Genomic DNA, 6,439 nt, shown 5'->3' with positions numbered 1-6,439 from the left:
CTCTAGGTACTCAAGTAAAATATTGGAGCGATGAGACTGCAATATTGGTAATATTGATTATATTTTTAAAATGTAAAATTTAATTAAATTCCGCAATCCGCATTGGGCTAGCGTGGGGACTATAGCCCGAGCCCTCTCGCGCATGAGAGGAGGCATGTGCCCAGCAGTGGGACGTATATAGGCTGAATTATTATTATTATTATAAAATTTAATTACATATGTATATGTAAACAGTATTATATATAAGTAGTCACAATATTTTAAAACGATCCAGACGAAATTAATCAATGAGGATGAGTATGAGTATGACTTTCATTTTAATGTTAACAACGACTCCAGTTCACTTTAGTCTTACCATGCTAAAAATACTCCGAGGCCTGATGATGACCCAGTGTAAGTCAGCCTAAGGGAGGCAGCTATGCGGTGGTATGAGATAGCAATATGACTTACTCCCTCTAACGCATAAATGCGTCCCTTGGACTGGCCTACGCTGGGCCATCGTGCAGAGGAGCTATTTGATTATGGATCTCTACACGATGGATCATCATAGTGGCCCACTAAGCTGGGCCAGCGTGTAGAGAAGGTAGTGGTGTCGGTTTTTGGTCCGCACATCAAGGGTGTAACTATAGAGATATGGTAGCAGGATATTAAAAAAAAGTTTTTATAACAGATAGTGCACGAATTAGAGGATTAGGAATATTACATATACATTACGCAGATATCTGTACATACAGTACATTTACAATTAAAATAAATGAATGTACCGATACTAAAATAAATCAATATTACATACCTACATATCTAAATATATATATACATACATAATTACATATACGAGTATGAACAATATGTACCTACACAGCGGCACATTAAGGAAGAGACAAGTAATGATTTTTCAGTAGCGTTTTAAAGAGTTATGGTACAAATTTAAATTGATTTAGTTGACGACCTGTCTGGCCTAGTGGGTTAGTCCAAATCCTGGTAAGGGCATTTATTCGTGTGATGAGCATGGATATTCGTTCCGGAGGCATAGACAGTGCCGGATTAAGACATTTTGGTGCCCTAAGCATTTCTAGACCATGGTGCCCCCTCATCAAGATTACATTTAATTTTCTTGGTAAATTGAGTGACGTTTATTGCCGCATTACTGCTGAGAATAGAATTTTCAATCCGTCACATCATTTTATCACAGAAATTGACAGTACTGCAGCAGTATTGTTCCAAGAGTAGGTAAGGTGAAGTGTAAGCAAATTCGAAGACCGTGCTTCGCATAAGTCCGGAGGCCAAGCCAACCATTGTCCAAGTGTAAGCGAAGACGTAAGACATAGGCCGTATTCTGCACAGGATTTTGCAACCTCTAGAGCTTTCCTGCGAAGCTCATCCATGTGAGGGCAAAGGCCGAGCTTCAGTAGGGGCTTAACCATTGGCCATTGGTTCTTGTCAGAACAAGTACCAATGGTCACAAATGTCTTAAATAGCAAATTATTGTTTACGAAAATGGGACTCAATAGGGTAAGTTTTAAAATTACCTCTGACCCGACGTTTCAAGGACGGCGTTGTCCCCATGGTTTCGGAGAAGACTGTGTAAAGTCGACATCATTATTTTGATGTTGGAGGTAATTTTAGAACTTAATCAAACGCGATTAAGTCCCGTTTTCTTAAATAATAATGTGTCACAATTAGGCCAATACAATTAGATTTTTTTGACCTAAAAATACGTGTAATCCGAGTTTGCTCCATTCCAGGAGGTGTGCATAAATGTTTCCTCTTTTTCAGTTTTTTTGCTTGTAAATCGAAAATGGTACGGCCGACGGAAAATTTGATATAATTACGAGTATTATTAAAATTTATACTGAGGATCCAAAATGTAATTTAACTATGTTCTTGCATAAAATATATTGATTGTTTGATTGACTTAAGGTAGGTACCTTAATATGTATTCGTAGTAAATTGTAAATAAAAAATAACCGGCCAAGAGCATGTCGGGCCACGCTCAGTGTAGGGTTCCGTAGTTACTCTTCCATCACTATAAGCTAAACTGGAGCTTAAAGTATAGTAAATTGTTAACCAAGGGATGAAACGGTACCTTTGACCCGAGTTAAACAAATAGGCAAATTTGCATAATCAGTACCTAATTAAAGTAAGTCTTTTTACTATGAAGGGAAAACTTTTTGCGATAACTCAAAAACAGCTAAACTGATCATGTCCGCTATAGTTTTCATTTAATGTCTTTCTTAAGCTCTACTTCCACGATTTTTTTCATATTTTTTGGACCTATGGTTCAAAAGTTAGAGGGGGGGACACATTTTTTTTTTCTTTCGGAGCGATTATCTCCGAATATATTCACTTTATCAAGAAATGTTTCTTGAAAACCCTTATTAGTTTTGAAAGACCTTTCCAACGATACCCCACACTCTAGGGTTGAAGCGAAAAAAAAAATTCACCCCCACTTTACGTGTAGGGGAGGTACCCTAAAAAAAATTTAATTTTTAGATTTTATTGTACGACTTTGTCGGCTTTATTGATTTATATATCCATGCCAAATTTCAGCTTTCTAGCACTAACGACCACGGAGCAAAGCCTCGGACAGACAGACAGACAGACAGACAGACAGACAGACAGACAGACAGACAGACAGACAGACAGACAGACAGACGGACATGGCGAAACTATAAGGGTACCGTTTTATGCCATTTGGCTACGGAACCCTAAAAAAGGTCGACATTTTTTATTTTTGGTAAAATCATGTCAATAATCCGAAAACGCTTTCTTACCAGTGTCGGATCCACCAAGTGCTAATATAATTGATAGGGGGTTCCTTCTACATCGAGTGGTTTGGCAATCCAAAGAAAAAAATTATCTCCAAAGGATCTCACAATGTATGCACACACCTCCTGAGATAGAGCAAACTCAGGTTATACGCATTTAGGACCAAATAATTGTATTAAATCAATTTCCAGCTTGCTGGGAATTAATTCCTCAAAACGCTATTTTTGGATCTAATTTGATTGGCCTAAATCGTGAAGGTTGAAATCAGTGTTTTTAAAGGCAAAGTCTAAGCCTGAATGCGCTGAGCGTTCGATGAGGCGGCGCTTACGGATGAGGCCAAAGGTCGAGCCGAAAGAGGACAGCATGGATATGGATCCATAGCCAAGCGAAAGTGAGGCAGTTTGCATAAAGTAAAAGGCCTGGCGTCGCATAAGACCTAACGCCGAACTGCAAAAGAGTGGCTTGAAATCGAACCTATGTAATCACGGTCCTCCTACTGCTCGGCCTTTGCCTTAACACGAAAGCGCAACTTGATAAAGATGCTTTTGTTTTTCGGCCTTCGCAGGGCCCTTTATTACACTTTGACAATTAGGTCGCAGGATCGCGGCTCTGCAGCAACTCGGCCTAGCCGACACATCTGGTGTGCAATATAGTTTGTGTGTGCAAGAGAGCAAAATACGCTACAAAATCGGTAATCTACGTCGAGAAAATCGGTTGGCCACAAGCCCGACGGTAAGATTTTTTGGCCATGAGCTTTGATGGCCTCCGCATAAGGTTGGGGATGTGCTTAAATACGTGTCCTCACTCTCTTACGACCCTTCGTTATTAGATGGGTACTTGCACACGTATCAAAAAGTTTCGTGTACATAAGTACTACACTACGACTACGATGCTGATGCAGCCTGCGCGTTTTTTTTTCCTACGATTTTGGTGCCCCCCTACACGTGGTGCCCTAAGCAAGTGCTTATTTTGCTTAATGGTTAATCCGGCACTGGGCATAGATGTCTTGTATGTATTTAAGTATTTATATATATGTATATATTATGTAGGTATATCCGTGGGACTTGGTCAATTTGTGTAATACTGTCCTATAATATTTGTTTATTTATTTATTTCAATTGATAGATAACATCCACCATCATATTCTACGTCATTTCTTTTTAATACTTTATTATAGTGCAAATTAAGAAAATGTTGGTACGTGGTGTATAAATAACATGCTGCAGCGGCTAATGCTTCCACGTCCATCTTGGAAAACCATCGACCATGGCATGGCCATCTCGCTGGCCCAGCGCTGGGCCGTCATGTAGAGGAGCCATGAAAGGTAAGCATGTGCCAGACGGCATACAACCACAGTTTTTGTAGACCCATGAAAGAGAGACAACCCCTCCATACATTGTGTTTTTATAGCTCAAACGGATTAGGCAGCGTTTTAGATTAAAGCTGCTAGCCAGCGTGATTTTTGCTGACAACATCGTTATATTTCAACCAACTTACACAAAACCTTAACAAGTTATATACCTAAACCTTCCCCAAGAATCACTCTATTGATAGATCAACGTCGTCTGAAAATATGTTCAGTAGTTTTATAAGATGTGGTGCATTGACGTTTTCCATTGACTTGCGGACGCTAGGTTGCGTGACAGTCGTGCACATAGCGAATACCTAGTTACACGAGATAATTCAAAGTTTGTACGAAACTCTCGGTGCGCGAATAAAACGAACTCGCACTTGACCGGCTTTTATTCAATAAACGTCAATGACGGGTACATTTAACTTAACATTATGTAAAAAAAACTAAGAAAAAGTCTTCATACAAAAATTTTGGTAATGAAGTTTTTTGTGCCTCCAGTAAAAATTGGTCAGGTTGAGTTACGAGGTTTGTGACTTAAGCCGACGCATTTTATTTGTCAGCTTTACGAACTACCTGCCGCGGAAATAAGAAATGGGAGTATTGGTTATGTATCTATATGGAGTAACTTTTGTTAGATTCCGGGTTAGTAGAAGTACCAAGCGAGGAAGGGATCCCGTGACGTGACCTAGTTATCGTGGGCACCCTCGTTCACACGACGCCCCCTTACAAATCAAAATTAAAATATTGTTAATTATATACCACCCATCCACCCACCCAAAATATAAATTACCACCCATCCATATTACATCGGGATCGGGAACGAAGTCAAAGGGGGGTCTGGAATAAGGCGACGTTTTTCCTGTTAAAGCTCCGTATGACATCGATACGACCATATCCTCACGGGCCTGACCTTGACCCAATGGAGATGCAAACTAAAGCTTCTTATCTTCTGAGCGAAATTAATCATAAGCTTAAAATACGGTAAGAGAGCTTAAAATACATGTACTTTATAAAGATTTATGTGAATAAATGCGTATAACAATATTGTGCCAATCAATTTCAATCAAATAGTTTTTATATGTGACAGTATGGCTTTGAGCGTTAGACTTTGGTTAGCCTGTCTAGATAGACGAAAAAAGAAAAATACCTAGATTCCTGGGGGTCTCCCGCAAAAACCGAAATTCGTAAATTACGGTGATCTTTTTCTTTTACTCTTACTAAGTCGTAATTAGAGTGACAGAGAAAAATGCCTTCAATTGACGAACTTCGAGTTTCACGGTTATAGCCCTGTACTGTTCGGTAAAATTTTGAATCTATATTTAAAAATCGGATATTCATTTTGTATGCAAATTTGTTTATAGAACTATGACTTAATTAGAATTACACTTAGGGTTGCCACCCGTACTTTTATAAAAAGTATTGTACTCTATTTTAGCTTTGTGTACTTTATATTTTACGAAGCACTAAAAGTACGCCAAAATACTTTATTTACGACCTTTATTCATTAATTATATTTTTTTAAGCGAAACATGCAAATTTTGGAAATTTCATATCTATATTCACCATGAAAATACATTTGACAATGTTCCTGAACGCAACCTTAAGAAACAATGCTTCCATTAAGCTTATCAGAAATGAACTACTAGTTTATTTAAATTTGTGCATGCCATGCTTACAAGCTATAAACATATTTCAAGCTGATAAGAAACTGTTAGCCAGTGCGAAATCAAACAAATACATATTTTTATTTAAAAAAATACAATAAAATACTTTATTTACAGTACATATGGGGCTACTTTATAGCACTAGTGCGAGAAGTAGCATATTATGTTACTGTGTCGAACATTTAAAGGGCCATATGTACTGTAAAACCTTGTACGATACATGTGCGAATAGGTAATTCGCAACTCGTGTCGATTTAAAACACTCCCTTCGGTCGTGTTTTAATTTATCGCCACTCGTTTCGAATTTCCTATTTTTCGCACTTGTATCGTAATGTACTATTTTATGCCGTGTACTTTTTATTTTTGTACCGTCAGACGAGAAATACTTTATTTGGGGCGCAAAAAGGTGGCAACCCTAATTACACTATATATAAAGTAAATTTGTGCAAAAAGGAACGTATTAAAAAAATATGAAACAACGCCAATTTTTCGCCTGGTGGCAGACATATGGTACTAATTTGTCAAAATAGGTTACAGTCCGACTACGTAAAAGAGTCCGTGTCAAGTTTTGTAAACTAATCGGGTTTCTCTTTCTCTCTTGCAGGTTTGAGCGCGCTAAAGCGCTTGTTATCGTGTTCCAGACATTAAGCTG

Source organism: Cydia pomonella, chromosome 15 (assembly GCF_033807575.1).
Source record: "Cydia pomonella isolate Wapato2018A chromosome 15, ilCydPomo1, whole genome shotgun sequence".
Classification (NCBI taxonomy): Eukaryota; Metazoa; Arthropoda; class Insecta; order Lepidoptera; family Tortricidae; genus Cydia; species Cydia pomonella.
The sequence above is the reverse complement of the archived record's forward strand: the minus strand, read 5'-3'. Positions refer to the sequence as shown.